At 42.9% G+C, this 19,270-nt stretch overlaps 1 protein-coding gene across 1 annotated transcript in view; it reads left to right on the top strand.

Annotated features, from left to right (window-relative positions):
* Positions 1-19,270, top strand: part of LOC128831526 (uncharacterized) — a 91,825-nt gene that overhangs the window by 17,146 nt on the left and 55,409 nt on the right. The window lies entirely within an intron of this gene.

Below are 19,270 nucleotides of genomic sequence, written 5' to 3'. Positions count from 1 at the left end.
AGCTCTATATGTCCTTATGGCTAACCCAAACCAAGCAGCTTGGGGATACCTTGCTTATGAAATATTGCCCTCTCTGAATTCCAAGCAGCATAGTGATAACAATTCCTCCTTGACAGGGATTTTATGCCTTTCCCCCAGAGTTGAAGCTGTGATGGGATGAGAGGGCTTGTGCACGTACCGTCTTCATGGGTGTGCGGGAATCCATCCACAAAGTATTTTGACTACTGATGTTTCACAATGGCTTGTCAGGTGTCTGTAGGCCTTCTTCTGTTAGGGAGAAGATGACACATCTTGTGGTAAACTAGCATGTCACACTCGGTAATGCTTCTCCCCAACTGTGGGGGTTTACAGTCTTAGCAAACATTTGTATAGTTACAGAGTAAACCCTTAAATGTTACCTTATAACATGGGATACAGTTATTATAAGTAAAATTAATACATGCAGAAACATACAAGCATTTCATAAAGTCTAAACACATTATTTATTTTAACAATACTAACACATAGGTGAGCCAGACTGGTTTCCAGATGTGCATTTGTCAGTGTTCAATGAGGCCTAGGGTTCCTGGAAGGAGCTGGCACCTGGTCTGCTAGCATCATAATCTCGTGTCAAACTCATTGTTGGAAATAGTAGGAAAAGGTTTTTAAATTTGGAGGATGAGTTCCTGGCCCCACTGAAGTCACATTGGAGTTTTGCCATTGACTTCAATTGGGTGAGGATTTTGCCCAGAATGAGTTGCCTATGGAAGTTCATCATCAAGCTGGAAGGAGTCGAATATCATCTTGCTGTACAAGATGGGGGATCGAGAAAATCTTAAGAACTATCACCCTATATGCCTGCTTTCTCATATCTATAAACTCTTTACAAAGGTGATAACAAATCAACTCTCGCAGAGTCTGCATGAACAACAGCCAAGAGAGCAGGCAGGGTTTCGAAGAAATTTCAGCACGATCGACCATATGTTTACCCTTAGCCAGCTCCTAGAAAGGGCGAGGGAATACAAACTCCCGTTGTGCATTGCTTTCGTCGACTATGAAAAGGCCTTCGATAGCGTTAAGTTCAACGCAATATTAAAGGCGTTCGCAGAGCAGGGCATTAACACGCAGTACATCAGTTTGTTGAAGGAAGCGAATACTGGATGTACAACAGACGTTACTCTCCTCGAAACTCCCCTCCGCATTCCAATCGAGAAAGACGTAAAGCAAGGAGATACGATTTCATCAAAACTATTTACCGCCTGCCTTGAAATGGTTATGAACAAGATCAATTGGAGGAGTGGTGTTATTATAAATGGAGAACGATTATCTCATCTCAGATTCGTGGACGACATCGTACTAATTGCCGAAAGCACCAACCAACTGCAGAGCATGCTACGAAGACTCAACAAGAAAAGCAGTCTGGTCGGTCTGAAAATGAACCGTTGCAAAACGAAATACATGTGATCAGACGTCTTATGAAAAGCCCGAATAACAGTAACCGGAGAAGAAATTGAAAAAGTGGAACAGTACATATATTTGGGCCAAGAAGTTAATATGCGCCAAGACATGAACGGAGAACTCTCGCGAAGGATTCGGGCAGGATGGTGTGCGTTTAATTCCATCAAGGACATCCTCAAAGGAAAAATCGACAAGACCACACGTACAAATATCTTCCATTCAACAGTGCTGCCAGCCATGCTGTATGGCAGTGAAACGTGCGCACTGACGAAGAGAGAAGAACAGCGGCTGTCGGTAGCTGAAAGGGCAATGGAAAGAGCTATGTTGGGAATTTCCCTTCTGGATCATATCGCAAATGAAATGATTAGAGAACACAGCGGTGTGAAAGATATTGTCATGGAAAGCAGATATATTAAGATACGATGGGCAGGCCACATAGGGCGGTTCACGGACAATAGGTGGACTGCACTCATTACTGAGTGGTACACGCGAGAACAGAAAAGACCACCTGGTCAGCCTCCAAGAAGATGGGAAGATGACATTGTAAAACATTTTGGACGAACATGGAGAAGAAAGGCAAGAATGCGAGAAGAATGGTGGACGTGTTGTGATCGGCGCAGTCTTAACGACAGCTGAATACCAATCAATCCAGGTGATGGAAGTTCATACACACACTTTGTAGCAATATCTATCTATCCTATCTATCTATCTCATTAAGAGCCCAGTCCTGTCCCATGTTTTGCCAATCTTGGTGAGATTGAGCCCTAAATATAAACAAAAACAGTTTAGAATACACTTATTCTCAGCAGGGCTGGCTCCAGGCACCAGCCCAGCAAGCAGGTGCTTGGGGCGGCCAACAGAGAGGGACGGCATATCCGGCTCTTCCGCGGCAATTCGGCGGCGGGTCCCTCGCTCCCTCTCGGAGCAGAGGACAGCCGCCGAATTGCCGCCGAAGACTGAAGCGGCAGCGGTAGAGCAGATCGCGATCGTGGCTTTTAATTTTTTTTGCTACTTGGGGCAGCAAAAACTCTAGAGCCAGCCCTGATTCTCAGAACCATAATTAAAATTTGCCTTTATAAGTATATTAAGGTGTTTGGGTAAAGGGACATAAAAGCAATTATAGGGCTTATCTGCATGGGATACTCAGGAAAATTAATCTGAGTGAAATTTTGAAGTGAATTAGTTAAACTGTGTTAAATACCTGTGTGGACACACTTAGACAGAATTAAAGTGGCCTTAATTTGATTTAGTTTAATTCACTATTGTACTGAGCATGCTACTGTATGGAGCAGAGACTTGGCTGATGACAGAGGCTAACAGAAAGAGATTGGAGGCTGCCCATCACAGGTGGCTGAGGAAGATATTACTCATTTCATGGAAAGACAAAATAACAAATGTCAGAGTAAGAGAGCTGATAGACCGGGACATGTTAGAAAATATCCTCAAAGAAACAAGGTTCAGGGTGGTTGGGGTATGTACATTATATGAAAAATGGGAGATATGGTAAGCAAGCAGTGAATGGGGTACCCAACGGAGGAAAGAGAAAGTGAGGAAGGCCAAGGAAGAATTGGCAGAAGACAGGGACAGAGGATATTGAATGTGCTGGCATCACCTGGGAAGAAGTACCACAATTAGTGAGCAACTGTAATCAGTGGAGGAACTGGACTGTCCAACGTGTCAATGGCACAGGGCGGGTCTAAGGTAAGGTTAATTCTGAATCACCACAGTAAATTGGATCCCTTCAGCACTTATACCTAGGAGTTTGTTTTAAAGACTATTTAGCTCTCATACATAGAATATTATACGTTCCATAGTGGAGGTAGGTTACATTAAACAGAATCAAGAAGAATTAGTAACACAAGGAAATCTTTGTGTTAAAATGTGATTGCGTTGTTTATTTCCATTGGGAAGAAGATTGGAGGCTTTAGCCTATTAAATGTTCCCTGGCTATTTTTTCCCCTGCTTTATCTTTGAAACTGAATAGGGAAATGAGATACAAGCATAAATAAATCAACAAGAAGGTTTCTCAACACCAATAAACTAAACAAAAGAAACATTATACTAGGTGGTGTTTACTTATTGATGGCATCTTCATGAATGCTCCTCTTTTTGGAGGGAAGGGAACATTTTTGTATTTGTTTAATTTTCAACTATCTTACTCAGGTTTTGTTAACATTGTAAAAAAGGTGCTTGAATAAAATATAGAAGCAAAATTTAACACAAGTTAGAAATTTATGTGAAACACCAGGGAGGAAGAGGAATTGTTTAAGGAGGTATAACATAAGGGAAATTTCATCCTATTGTTCTTAGTTAAGGAGAGGAAAAACTAGGTAACAGGAAGGCTGGTCTTGTGGTTGAGGCATTGGTCTGGGACTTGGGAGATCTGGGTTCATTTTTCAGCTCTGCTACAGACTCACTGTGTACCCATGTGCAATATTAAAATCAATTTGACAGGATCTATTTCCCAAAATCTCATGTTGATTCACATTAATTTCATTACCCTCTTTTAATTCTTTATTAATCGAGTCCAGTATCAGCTGCTCCATTCTCTTGTCCAGAATTGATATCAGGCCAACAGGTTTATAATTACCGGAGTCATCCCGCTTACCCTTTTAAAAATTGACACAACATTAGCATTCTTCAGTTTTCTGGGACTTCCCCAGTGCTCCAAGGCCAATTGAAAATTAGTATTATTTGGATTACAAGTATGTTTAGGCAGGGACTGTCTCCTACTAGGAGACAGTCTGCATTGTACAGCACCTAGTACAATGGGATTCTTGGTTGGGGCTTCAAGGTGCTTCTCTAATACCACCTCTAATAAGTGTCAGGAAAAATTTTCTAGCTGCGAAATCTAGTAGGCTGTGCATATCCCCAAGGGAAGTCATGAGAGTTTTATTATCCGAGTCATTTACAATTAGACTGGGCAAAGTACAAGAAAGTACAGTCTAGGAAACCATGCTGCCTTGGCAAGGACATGGACTACAGTCTCTAATGAGTCTTTTTCATCTCTAATTCCTATTCCAATCTGTGAAACTTCTGCTCTTACTGAAGTCTATGAAGTCAGTGCATCTCTAGAAGTGTCAGCCCTCATAGGGTCAGTTGCAGCAATACATATGGCAGATTTTGTCATTGGAGGAGAAGGTATGGGAATCTTTCAGCAAACCTTTCCAAGCTCCCTGCAAGTTGAGATGAAGCTTATGTGCCTCCAGCATTTGCAGATGACTTAGACATCTACTGGGACCTATACATTTGGATGCAATGCAGTGAAGACTTTTGCCAGCAGTGAGTTACTGCTGCTCACATCATCATTTCCTTAGGATTAGTGTTCTGTAGTAATCTGCTTTGTAATTCCATGGTAGTACATGTAATGCTTTGTCTTTGTCCTGACTCTTCCTACATTTTTCCAGACCCTACGTCCTTTGGGGGAATTTGAAGCTCTTTGATGACCTTCTGCATTGGACTTTTTTTTGTAAAGTCTGTCACCATCTGCAACAGGGAACCCAGGAGGCAGCTTCAAAAATGTTTAGTTTTTGTTCCAAACAGCTTTCCTGAGGGGCTTGTGTACAATCACAGAACTATAGAAATGTAGCGCTGAAAGGGACCTTGAGAGGTCATTTAGTCCAGCCCCCTGCACTGAATGTCCTAAGCACAAAAAAAGGCAAGATACCTCTTCAGCCAATATCACTAGAGATAGAAGAACAGGTTATGCCCTCCAGGTGCAGATCTCACCCTTGCAGCACAGAAGTCACAATAGTCTCCAAAATGTCCCCAGACCTATGGAGAGCCAGACTCTGGGGCCTGGAGATCTATATGAGGGGACAGGCTGGGGGTGATAGTGATGGGGAGGCTGAACAATCTCCTCATCGGAAATCCACAGAAAAGTTAATGCATCCTGAGATTGCATCATGCTTCCCATGAAGAAGTCTGTGCTAGGGGACTTTTGCTCCCTTTCACACTCAACAGGCAGTAGGAGGCAGGGGAAGCCCTGGCAGAATCTCTCCCTTGAAACCTTGCTGCCAAGGAGGTGGATTCACAGAGTAGATGGAGAGGAAAAAGGGAGCAGATGGACCTGGGCTTCTGGCAGATGCCACTTGATTTGGGGGAACTTTGGGTTCTGGGGGCCTGGAACCCCTTTCCCCAGTTCTGGGTGTGTAGAGACAACATATTTTCCCCCCTCCCCTGCCACAATGATCTGGGGAAAACTCTAAATCCCAGGATTTTCCTCCCCAGTGGTGTTTTTCTGTGAGCGAGAGCAATCCAGCCCCTGGAGATCATTATGCACTTATGATCTTTTAAATTCAGTGGAGCCTAATCCTGAGGTTTTTACTCAGGTTTTACTCAGCCCTCACTCAGGCAAGGTTGCACTGAGTCTGCAAGAGGTGGTCTGAGTAAAGAGAAAGCAAGGGCTTCAGGATTTAGTCCTATATTTTAAAATCTCTAAGTGTACCTGTTGCCATGATAACTGGCGACTTTCGTCCTTGATGCCATTTTTAGCAGAAATTTGGAACTTTTGTATGACACGAGAATTTGCTTAACACAAAAACCAGTGACCTCCTGCATTTGCAGTGTTCACACATCTATGTGAAGAGGACCATTGTGTCTGAATTATGAGAAAAAGGTGAAACAAGCCAAATAAAATAAATGAGAGAGGTAGGAATAAACATTTGTCTGCCTTGGCAAAGCCAGAAAAGGACCAGTAAATTCTGTAAAGTGAGGACTGAGACAGTCACAGAAAGATTATGGTTTGATAACACAGTAGGCAGAGTAGGAGCTGGAAACTTGCAGTCGTGGGAAGCTGACACCTCTAGCACTTTATGTGCAAGAGGCAGTTGTCCATCAGTTCCAAAATGACTCTGTGCATGCTGTTATGACAGCTGTTGGAAACTGTTACATCAGTGTGCCCTTTCCCCCTCTTCGGGAATAGGAGATGCTATGCTATTTTGGATACGTTTAGTACTCTGCTTGGTCTGGATCACAAGTGAGTGAGAAACACTGATAATTTTAACCAAGTATTGCACAGACCTGTTTGTTTCTGACAAACATTTCTATAAGGAGACCATCGTTTTCTCTCTCCCTTTCCCTGGCAAATAGTACTGCTTTAGGTCCTGGTTCTGAGGCACTACTCCCTTCCAAAAGAAGCGAGTCTATCTGAGTTCTCACTTCGGCACCTGGTTGTCACTTCCCAAGCAATTTCTTAAGGGATACTGTTGGGTTGGTACCATCTATTATAAAAAATGAATTAAAAGTAGTTTCAGCTTCTACACCTGCCTGAGTACCACTGCAATGCTGTGTTTTAACCATCACATTTCCTGATTTGCTCTTCCCTGTTGCTGTGTGATTTGCAGAAACAATGGGAGAAAGTGACTCGTTATACATGGGAAATAGTAAAACTGACTGTACAAAATAAACAAACTGAATACAATAGAGAAATTATCTGATCTTTGTTATAGTAACATTACCCCTAAAACATTGCAGAGAAGTATGATTTACCCCCATCCAAGTATGTAAGTTCTCTTTTCTCCTTATTAGCACAAGGAAAAAATGTCGTCTGTGTCTCAGAAATTCAGCATAATGTGGTAACCCAATGGGTTAAAGAAAAGTCTTCTGGTCAGCCTTACCACTGCAAGGAAATTTGATTATCACTTGTTGACAGGAATGCAGGGCATGTCAAGTGTTCTTGCCATGTCTATTTTAAATTGAACTAGAAGTTGTATTTTGAATTAGGACAGAGTTAAAATGCAAGGATAATAATTATGTCTTGCCTGGTGAATGAAAACTACAGCACGCATGGTAGGGGCATATTTTACTGTGTCAGGGGTATGAAGCTCTGATTCGATCAGTGTCCACGTGCCCTAATTTAAAAGATACCTGTGCTATTTTGAATGAGAAAATATTGATCGCAGTAACTCCGAAGAACTAACATAAAATTACTTGTCATCGATAACTGGTTTAACTTCTTGCCCATTTTAGTGCAGTTATAAAGTACCCACCTCCTTTTGTTTAACCCAATGTTTTACATGCTGCAATTCTATAATTTAGAGGCATCACATTGTTGCTTATGCTGTAGGTGTTAAATACCTAGTGGGTCTAAATTTCCTCAGATATACGTCCGTGACTGACTCTATTGAATTCAGTAAGTTACTCCAAAATAAAGTTGGTGTAAGTATGGTCAAAAATCAGGCCCCTCAGTTGAGTTTTCAACATGCTAAAATTAATTGGCCTCCTTCAGGTCTTTCTGAAGCAGCAGCACGCAGCCTTGCCTAGGGTCAGCAAAGAGCATCTTTTAATACCTCTTTCCTCTCCTGCATAGTACCTGGCTGGCTTGCTCGCTGCATCTTCACCTCGTCCCATTAGCCGGAGTCGGTGGTACAGACCCACAGAGTATGTGTGATTGGCACAATCTTTCAAACTGGCTGGCCCCCCTGATGTTTTGGTTTGAAATGAGAGTTTTCCTTGTATTTGGACTGCTTGCTGTGGCTGATAGAGGCACAGAGAGGCGAAGTGACTTGCCGGAGGTCACCCAGCAGATCTGTGGCAGAGCCAGGAATAAAACCCAGGTCTCCTAAGATCCAGTCCTGCACCCTCTCCACTACCACTCTGCCTCAGTACCTGGCAGTTGTCATTATTTGATTCTGATAGCTGAAGGAAATCCGACACAGACAATGGCAGGTTAAAGCAGGATTCTTGAGCACCAGGTTCTAGACCCTGTGTTTGAGAAAAACATTGAGCACTGCTCTCCAGGCATTTGCCTCCTGTGGGGTGGAAGCAGCACCTCGCAACACTGGCCAGTTTGCAGCCATGATGTCCAATCTGATCAGTGCACCGCTCACTGTGCTGGAAAGCAGATTGAGTGGTGGAAGAAAGAGACGACCAGAAGGCCCTAATGTTTCTAAGATGAGGGACACTGAAATTTTGATGGATTCAATATCCATTTGGTTTTAATCCAAGTCTGAGCTCAGAGGCAACACATTCTCTTCACCATGGAGACATACCTCCGGATAGACAGCTGCTTTGACATTTCAGGTTGGGAAATCTGCCCTCAGGGTACACATCAGATGTTGCTACATGATGTCTTGACTGCTACACTCATGCATGTCTGTGAGGCTGACATGCCTGTTCAAAGGTGGTATGCCAGCACTGCTGTGGTGTGGGTGCCAACAAAAGATGGCTGCCTTGGGAAGCCAGCAGAGCACTGCAAATGCCACCTCTGCTGTAGCAAGTGTGTTCTCTGCATTGGCATGTTACATTTGCTCGCACCTGTTAACACTTGTGTGCTAATAAATGGCCTCACTGTACAGGAAAATAAGGCATAGGGCTTGTGATCACTTGTGGTTGCCAACAAACACAAATTGTACCGCTGTAGGCACCTGGAAAACCCACTGAGTGTAAAAGAGTGTACGGTAAATAAAAGCTTTCATGGGCACTGAGGGCTTGATCTTCAGAGCTTCTAAAGACCTGCACCTCCCACTGGCTTTAACTGGAGTCTTGGTGCTCAGGAGTTTAAATCAAGAGGATGGCTGATGATGGCACCATATAATAGGGAATCAGTGCCTGAGTAGACAAGTGACAACCCAGAAAAGTGATTGGACAGAGAGAGGATTAAATGCTGTAGTGCAGATCGTTAACATGTCTAATAATGCGTAGCATAAATTAGGATGTATTGCTAAGCAGGCTATTTCTGTACTGGTATTGTATCTACAGTGTCTGCTCCATAGTTCTGCCTGCTTCTGGCCAGCCAGGCCTGCAAAATATGTTTTAACAAATGTATTGTTAGCACAGAGGAGATCATGATGGTTGCGGAGCATACCTTCTGTTTGTGCTTCTTGGCACATGTGAACAGAAAGACTGGTGACCATGTTCAAGTTTAAACAATACTATTATTCTTTTGCTTTAAAATGATGCCATCCCTCTATGGTAATTTAGTTATCACAAGGCTTAGCAGAATTTGATTTTATTTTTTTATCATTTCGATGGATAATATCAATGTTTATTTTAAAGTATTTTTTTAAAAAATGGTATCTATTTAAGGTTTCTCAGTTGTGGGAAATTATGGAGGGCAGTGTCAGACAATGGTAGGTCAGACAGTAATGGCAGTAGATGCTGAGATTCAAGAAGTTAAAACTTAATAACTGTTAAAACACAAATTGTCAACATCAAATGTCAAAAAAAGTAAATATCCTTAAATCAAACTCTAATAAGTTCCCAAACAGCATTTTTCTTACTTTGTCAATATGTACATTTCAAATATTATTGATGGAAATATTTTGTGGTCGGTTTGTGTGTGTATGGTGAAATCAACCTTTACTGACATTTACCAGTAAGCGTTAAATCCTTCAAAGCTTAGTTATCTCCCATGTTAACAATAAATCAGCCTACCTATTGCGAACTTTTGATAATCTACACAGCCACGTCCAGTAAATCTCACACAATCAAAGTGATTTTGAATTGAATCAATTAATGGTGGTGGGGTCTTACACAAATGCTTTATATTATAGAACGGGTCAGTAGTGAATTTGGGACGAATGTTCACTGATGACATGTGACATAAAAAACTGAAAAACTCTGCCAGACAAAATAGCATACTGGATTCAGGATACTCCGGTTTAATTAAAAAAAAAAAACAACACTGCTGCTTGGGTTTGGGTTTCTTTCTTTCTTTTGCGGGGGCGGCGAGAGGGGTTGTTGATGGGAATCGAAACTGTAAATTTCTTCATCAGTTTGCAGGTATAGCCTAGTTTATAGAAGGGGATTAAGTTGCTGCATTATTTTTTCAGGGAGTCTCAATCCCCAGTCAATGAATGTAAGAGCCCAGTCCTGCTAACGCAGAACCACATGTGTAGTCCTGTTGAACTCAACGCTGAAGCAGCCTGTGCTTTCCCCCGTTTTAACCACCTCCCTTTCAATAGAAGTGAACTTCACCAACACGGAGCAAATGCATTAAAAGCTGTTCTTGGATCCAGACTATTTCAAGGAAAGCCTGGGACAAACTTTGGCTCACAGCATGCAAATCTCTAACTGTGTGCTCGTTGCCCTTAGAAAGCAATAAGCAAATACATTTAGTTGGCAGAGTGCAGTGATTTCAGGACAGATGAGTGAGGAAAGAGGAAAAAATATGCTTAGAGAATCCCTTTTACTATGAGCCTGTGGGCCAGCTGGAACGTTTACAAGGCTCTAGGGTCAGCCAGCAGGGAGTTGCAATAATCTAATTTTAATTATGTGACAAAAGCATGAAGCATCATTTCAAGGTCTAACAGAGGAAAATGGCTCCTGCCTGCTAATAGCCCTTAGATGGTAAAAGAAAACAAGCTATCCCACAGAATTTAGATGTTTCTCAAAAGATTAAATGGGATCTATCACAACTCTCAGGCCCCTTGCTGTTAGAACACACACAATCACCAGGAAAAGGTTACAGATGTTAAAGTTAGTTCCCAGGAGGTGGTTGGGCAAAATAACAATACTGATGCCTCCCCACAACCACCCACCCTTAAAAAAAAACATAATCTGAAGTAATCAGAAAACAAACTCCAATAATTATATTAAACAGGCCAGCGTGAAATCCAGAATGTACACAAACAGATTTAAATGCACAGAGCTGCTTCAATCTACATTCTCCAGCACCACAACATTCTTCTGGCTGTCCCAAATGAATAAAGCAGCTATTTGCTGTCCCAAAACAAAGCACAATTAAAAAATTAACAGAATTCAAATCCTCCTGCTCCACCCAGACCCCTACCACATGAGCATAAAAGGGCATTCTCTTTTGTAGTAACAGGATAGGGCTTATGACAAACACACAGGTGAACAGTTTTGAATCCACCCAGTAATGCAAACATTAACCAATTTGTTACATTACATACTACAAGATGAATCTACAAGCTTCCTAAAGGATTTTACATTTTTGTTGAGTCTGAGATTGTTCAAACTTGTTGAAGGAGAAGCAATCAGGATCTTCATCCCTTTCTTAGCATGCACTGATCACTTTGTATACAAGTTTTTTCCTTAATTGCTTGTCCAGCAAATGTCCCGTCCCCCCCCACATGTGATGTGTTTATATTACCTGTTTTGCTTTTTTCCCCGGCTGATACATGGGAGGTTTGTGCTCCAGTTTTGTTATTACATGATGCCTGTCTAATAGTTTCTGACTATGAGACAGAATGTAAATCTTTTCTATGTGTATTATTAGAACTATTTATTTATTCCCATCAACAACTCATATCCAATTATATTATCAATCTCCTGGGCTTCTGAGAACCTTCCATGTAATAGCATATACTGTATCTGAGCTTGATGAAGTGCTAGCTAGAGCTATTCCTACTGCTACACCAATTACTCAAATAAGAGGAATATATGGATTACTATGACAGCTCTACCCTGTAGGATTTAGATTGATTAGTACATGTGAGAACAGATAATAAGCAATCAAGTGAAATAATGTATTGCTAAATTAGTGCGTAGCTTTGTCATCCAAGAATCATTAGCACATTGTTATCAATGTAAAAAAAAAAAGTGAGTGGGGGAAAAAAGTCTTTTCATGAATCAGAGCAATCATCATTTAAAATAGCTGCACACTAAAACAATATTTATCATGTAAGGCAGATGCAGAATTTGGTGTGTGTGGTCAGTGCACTGGCTTAGGTCTATTTTTAACTGACTCTGTAAAACTGTAGAGAAAGCGGATCAAAGTATGCAGCATTTGTCTTCTAAATAGCCAGTTGGAGAAAGTGCTAGGTAAAGTGTCCCTTTTAAAAAGGGATGGGATAGACAGCATTGTGAAGTAGGTGTAATTCTTGTGCATGTGCCATGAAGATTTATTTAATTTATGTCTGTAGAGGAATTTAAGACTTTTGAGCTACTGCTGAACATAAATCTTCTTCTTACAGCCTTAGTCCCGTCTGCATGGGGCCGGCACTTTGAGTCCTTCTCTATTCCAGTCTGTCTTGAAGCAGTTTCTAGCAAACTTCACTGCCAATCAAATCCTTTGTATAGCACCCATCCATGTAGTTCTGGGTCTTCCAACCCTTCTCTTACCCTCCACTTCTAAATTAATAGTCTGTTTCCTATATATTTGTCTGATCTTCTTTTCATATGCCCAAACTACCTAAGCATGGATTTCCTCAGCTTTTCTATAATTGGTACCAACTTCACACTTGACGTAATTCATTCATTCCAAGTATGGTCTATCCTTGTAATGCCAACCATCCATCTTAACATTTTAATTTCCACTGCATTCAAGATCTGCTCCTGTCTCTTCCTCAGTGCTTAGCATTTGGATTCAGACAAAAGTGCAGGCCTAATTACTGTCTTGTAGATCGTACTTTTCAGTTTGATAGGCATTCTCCTAACACGGGTCACTCCACTCGCTTCTCTCCATTTAGTCCATGCCTTTCCTATTCTGCTAAGTACGTTGCTGAGTTCACCAATTTCCTGTACTATCAAACCTATGTACTAGATCTTCTCTATCTTTTGGTAATGGCTGGCCTACTGGATTTGTCGTCTCCAGTCTCACTGTCTTCCTGCAAGGTGGTATCAAATCTACAGACCATATATGCTTTGTTACTTCTGCTGATTTTCATGCCATTTCTTTCAAGTACACACCTCCATCTCTCTAAACCTTCATCCGCTTCCTCTTTGCTCTCCCGCGGAAGCACTGCAAAAAGCGTGCACCATGGTGCCACTCTCTGGATATTTTCTGTAAGCGCATTGAGCACTAACGTGAACGACTGGATATAAAGGTAAGGTATGATTCTCCACAACTTACTTTTGGGCCCATGGTGCTGTGCATCACTCGGTGGCTGCTGAAGTGATGGTCAAGTACACAACTTGGATTTTGTTAACTTTATTCCTTTATCTCTGTGTTTATACACCGCATTTGTTTTTTTAACACAAAGTGCAATTGAGGGCTCATGGACCTCAGACCCAGGTCCGCAAGTCTCCAGGCAGTCCTCAGTCTGCAGCCGCCAACTGGCAGCTTACTGGTACCAGTGAGGAGTGTGGGCTGGGGGACCCCAGCTTGTCATAGGCACCACCCATGAAATGCCTGATTGGTGGAGATATCTGGCTTCTCCAATGAGCTCAGACTAGCTATTTAACCCAGAAGGAAGCACAGGAAGTTGTCTGAGCAACCTGGTGAATCTCTGCCTGGCTGTTGTATTGAATCCTGCCTTCTCATCTGACTCCTGGCTTCCTCCCTTGTTCCTGGTCCCTGCTTTCCTGTCGTGTTCCTGCTTTCTTCCAGATCCCTGCTTCTACCCACACTACCAGCTCTGACTCCAGCTCCGACTCTTGGCTTCATTCCTGACTTTGACACCAGCTCTGACGTTTGCCTTGACTATGGCTCTGAACCCTGGCTCTTGGCTCCTGCTCCAACCACTAGGCCTGATCCCCGCTGCCCTCACCACTAAGTCTGACTGCCTACGTCCCGGGCCACAACTGCTGGTGTGCTAGGAGCTCATATTAGAGTTGCTCTTTTGTGCCTTGTCTAGACTAGGATTTAAAGTGTGGTGTTAGCATGTAAGAGACCAAGAGACCCCTGAGCTTTGAGAAAGGACTTAGCTGGAACTCAATTTTGTGTCTCAGGTCCAGCCGTACTATCTAAAAACTGCAATGGTCCATTATGAATAATGAAAAAATAAGACATTTGCCCACTGCTCCACCTAGTGTTATGTTAAGTAAACTACATGATCAGTTACTATTATTTTTCCTTTTTAGTATATTAATATCCCAAGGTAGTCATGGGCATGTAGAGTGGCAGACAACACCTCTGATCGGCAGGTTTCCTTGCTAGTGAGAGCTATCTGTTAGTAAACACCCTCTCTCACTGGCTTCCAAATGGTACGAAATTGTCTATTGGAGAGCTAAGGCTAGAAATAGTAATTCAGTAACTTAAGTGCAATTTTCATTTAATTTTCATTCTTCTTTCTATATTCCTGGGACTCTGTTGCCTTTGTCTGGTGGCAGGTAACAAAAATAATGTTCATGAATTTCTTTAGCTAAGTATCCTTGAAGAATGTGATTTGTGCTGGAGGACAAATTTTGTGTGTATTTGGTTTTCTCCAATTAAAGTTTGAGCAATACCTTCCCTTCCTGTGCAAAAACACATGGAAATGATACATTTAATGTCAAATACCCATGCTGGTGATGGTACAGCAACTATGCTGCATTCTTTCCTTGAGAGAGAGGGGTTAGCGGTGGTATAGCCAGGGTCAGAAAACCTCAAACCTGTGCAAATCCCAAGGATCCAAAGAATCCTGACCCTCGCCCAGCAGAATTTGGGTCACCTGTGCTGAGTGCTTACCCACTCTATGTGCTGTCTTCTGCATCCCCTCCCATGGCAGTCACTGAGCTGCCATTGGTCTCTCTGGTCTGCAACTACACACTACTCTCAATAACGGAGGTAGAAACAATGGATCAAAAGCTAATGCTTCAGGAGTCTCTGTGAAATTCCAGAAGGAAAGTTGTCAGGGGAGATTATTCCTATTCTGGATAGGAATAATTTGTCAAAAGGAGACAGGGGATGCTTTGCAATGGGCTGTTGCTGGCCAGAATAAAGGCCAAAACCAAACTTTTGCAGCACTAGTACATGTCCAAATGGTGCTGTCCCATGATTTGGTCCTAAATTTTGATTACTATTCAAAAAAGGAGGAAACTCACGATATAAAACGATGCCAGTGCTTTCTAAATGTGTTAGCTAAAATACTTACAAACTAGTCAGTATAATTTCTCTGAACAGAGTGACACCTGCTGGGGAGGGAGAGAGCGAATCGATTCCAATCAGCTTTAGAACTGCAAAACAGTGCAGAGCTTGCTGCTCGTTGTGTGGAAGCAGCTACAGTCCTGGTGGCATTCTCTGTGATATTTAGTGTCTGTCTTTTAGCAAGAAAAACAGGAAATAATATAGATCTCCTGGAGTATTATTCATGTCACATACTGTGTGATTTATATTGTACCTCACAATGAATCATACCAGAGATGCCGTGTTGAGGAGGTGGTTAGCTGAGAGAATTAGCTCAGAGCGTGATAGGAAGTAGCTATGGCCACTCAGTGCTGCTAATCCAATTTCTCTGTGTATTTAGAGTGTTGGTTTGCAGCATGGCTGCTCTCGCTCAAGCTAGGCTAACAAGAGGAGTTAACTTGAGCTAACAGTTGCTTGCAGTGAAGACAAGCCTGTAATCTTGCTATGTATTTGTGGGGAGGTGAGTAAGTGCTGGGCTGAGGAGATCACTCTTTCTCCACAATTGTTCTGGGGTAAGAGGACAAGGGCATCTATGTTCCAGTGGACTCTGTCTGTCTCCCAGTTGACAGCTAGTGCTAACAGACAAGAATGCTGGGTAAGGGGAGACCCATGCCCTGATTGCAAAGCTGGTATGGTATTGCACACAGGGCCAGCTCCAGGCACCAGCCGACCAAGCACGTGCTTGGGGTGGCACCTTGTAAGGGGCGGCCAATCTTTGGGTGGCGGGGCGGCGCTCAAGGTTTTTTTTGTTTTGTTTTGTTTTGGCCAGGTGGCGCTTGGGGGTTGGTTGTTTCGGCAGGGCAGGGAGGCGCTCGGGGGGGGGAGGGGGAGGTTGTTTCAGCGGGGCGGGGCGGTGCTCGGGGGGGGAAGGTTGTTTTGGCAGGGCAGGGCGGCGCTCGAGGGGGGAGGTTGTTTCGGCGGGGCAGGGCGGCTCTCGGGGGGGGAGGTTGTTTTGGCGGGGCAGGGCGGCGCTCGGGGGGGAGGTTGTTTCGGCGGGGCAGGGCGGCGCTCGGGGGGGAGGTTGTTTCGGCGGGGCAGGGCGGCGCTCGGGGGGGGAGGTTGTTTCGGCGGGGCAGGGCGGCGCTCGGGGGGGGAGGTTGTTTCGGCGGGGCAGGGCGGCGCTCGGGGGGGGGAGGTTGTTTCGGCGGGGCAGGGCGGCGCTCGGGGGGGGGGAGGTTGTTTTGGTGGAGCAGCGCTTTTTTTTTTTGCTTGCCCTGATTGCACATGTGTACTTGCACACCTGATGTCATTCCCAAGGCTTCAGGAGGCAAGGTTTAGCAGACGCATAGCGGCAACACAAACTCCACCCTTTGACCTGAACTACTGGGTCTGGTTCATTGTTATTGTTGAATTGTGCAGTGCATTGTTGTCTTTGGCAATGGGCACTCCAATTACTTAAACAGATGAATAATTTTAAAAGCTTAGAGCAGGGGTCGGCAACCTTTCAGAAGTGGTGTGCCGAGTCTTCATTTATTCACTCTGATTTAAGGTTTCCCGTGCCAGTAATACATTTAAATGTTTTTAGAAGGTCTCTTTCTATAAGTCTATAATATATAACTAAACTATTGTTGTATGTAAAGTAAATAAGGTTTTAAAAATGTTTAAGAAGATTCATTTAAAATTAAATAAAAATGCAGAGCCCCCCGAACCAGTGACCAGGACCCGGGTAGTGTGAGTGCCACTGAAAATCAGCTTGTGTGCCGCCTTCGGCACATGTGCCACAGGTTGCCTACCCCTGGCTTAGAGCTATGGCCATAAGACAGTGTTAATATGCTCTGTGGTGACACCTACTGGTAGATTTCTCCTACATAGATAAGGAAGGGAGGGGGAGAGTTGCTGTTATTGTTCCCCCTTTGGCCTGAGTAGTTAGCCAATATTCAGGGCTTTGCAAGGTTGTTTTCATTAGGATGAGAAATTTATGATATGAATCAGGTATATTCTTGGTGTAAACTTGTTAATTTTTAAAATATGTACACAGCATCCTGTTTCCCTGAACATGGTAGAAACAAATAACAGCAGGCTGTTTCCTTGCTCAGAAATACCCAAGTCTGCCACTCCAGCGAGCATTGTGCCCAAGAAGCCCTGGGCTTTGTCTTCCTCTCAGGGTCACACTCACAGCTCCTTCTCCTCTCTTTCTGTCTCCAATCCATGCAGCCTGCAACCAATATTCTAGTCCCTGTGTCCAGAAGTGGCAGAAGGCTCCCTGCACTGCCCCTTCCCCCCGAGGTCCTGCCCCTCCGCCACCCCTTCCCCAAGGCCTTACCCCTCTGCCGCTTCTTACCCCCAAAGCCCTACCCCTCCACCGGCCTTTGCCCCTGAGGCCCCACCCCTCCGCTGCCCCTTCCCTCTGAGGCCCTGCCCCTCCACTGCCCCTTCTCCCAAGGCCCTGCTCTCATGCTGCCCCTGCCGCGCCCCTTCTCCCCGTGCCCCGTCTTCACGCCTCCTCTTCCTCCCAAGACCCTGCACCCTGCTCACTCCTCTCCGCCCCTTCCCCCCCGTTGCTCACCCTTATGGCTGGTTAAAAAAAAAAATGGGAGAGGATATTAACAGAATACACTTTAACACTAAACAGGGAATAAAATGAGTTTGAGCGCAGACTCAAGGAATATGTATATGTTCCTGTCTAAGTTAAATCTTCCTATGAAACAGATGACCCCTACAACTGTCAACTGGGTCACTGAAGAGGAGGTAAACATCTTGCCTATAGAGACACTGATTTGCTTGCAGTCCATTCTAGAACAGGTTATCTTTCCTTTGGGGTTTGTATTTGTGTTTGAACATAGTGAAAAATGAACCTTTCAAGATGTAAGGCCAATTTTCTGCCTAGCCTTACTTGGTTTCCATTCCTGTGATCTCAATATTGCACCCACAAATCAGGGACCAAGATAGGAAATTGCAGACACACATAAGTGTGGATACAAATTTGCTCAAAAATACTGAGGCTAAATTCTGAAGATCTGGCCTTTAATGTGCAATTTTGACAACACTGAATGTTGGCATCTAATTTATAGCAGTTGTTTAAGAACTCTTCTGAATTCCAAAGAAACATCTATGATGTAAATAAATATTTACAGAGCGAGTTGATGAATGATTTCTTCAAAAGTTATGTTCCATTCTCTACACTTACCAGTGCAGAAGTAAGAAGGAAAGAGATGGCAGTATTACATAAGCATTTACTGTTAAGCCCCAAAGCAAACTAGCTTCATCCTCTTTGTAACTATTCTTTTGTGTATCAAGGGCCCAATCCACCTTCCACTGAAGTAAATGGAAAGATTCAGGTTGACTTCAGTGGGAGTTGGATCAGGTTTCAAATAATCATTTACATAATTCAATAAATAAATAAATGCATAGCATTTTAAATCTTTATATATAAATATATGCACACACATACACACATATTTTTCCAAGAGAGATATTTAAACTTTATTTTGAAATGATTTCTAAGTTCAAATAAATTTTAAAATGTGTTTCATACCTATGAATTTACTTGTGTTTTATTCACACTTGGTATATTTAAAGCATCTTCCATTTATAAGAAGGGTATAAAAAGCTCAGCAGTTTCTTATAAAAAAAAAAAGAAAAAATTTCCAAAACATGCATTATTAAATTGTGGTGTTCGATAGAACCTCCTGAGATGGATACCAGAAACAGGTGTCATAAATATTTATAAAGAAAATCTACGCATTGTTCTGAGTCTTCATTCTGATCATTTCATGAAGTGTTTGTATTCTGCTAGTAGGCTTTCTTGAAAGACTTTTTAGCATTGCATAGGCTGCATTGTTACAATCGTTACAACTTTTCACTTTTACTGCCTTGTACTCAAATAGACTACTACTATAAAAACACACAAACATAACACCTGCCATACTGAGTCAGACCATGGTCTATGTTGCCCAGTATCATGTCTCCAACAGTTGCCCATACCTCAGCCTCAGAGGGGAATGTACAGAACAAGGCAATTATGAAGTGTTCCACTCCTGGATTCTGATAGTCAGAGGTTAGGGTTGCCTCGAACATGATATTGCATCCCTGACCATCTTGGCTAAGACCATTGACGACCCATCCTCTGTGAACATATCCAGTTCTTTTTTTGAGTTCAGT

The sequence above is a fragment of the Malaclemys terrapin genome, chromosome 2 (genome assembly GCF_027887155.1).
Source record: "Malaclemys terrapin pileata isolate rMalTer1 chromosome 2, rMalTer1.hap1, whole genome shotgun sequence".
NCBI lineage: Eukaryota > Metazoa > Chordata > Testudines > Emydidae > Malaclemys > Malaclemys terrapin.
Note: the sequence above shows the minus strand (reverse complement) of the source record. Positions and strands in the feature narration are given on the sequence as shown.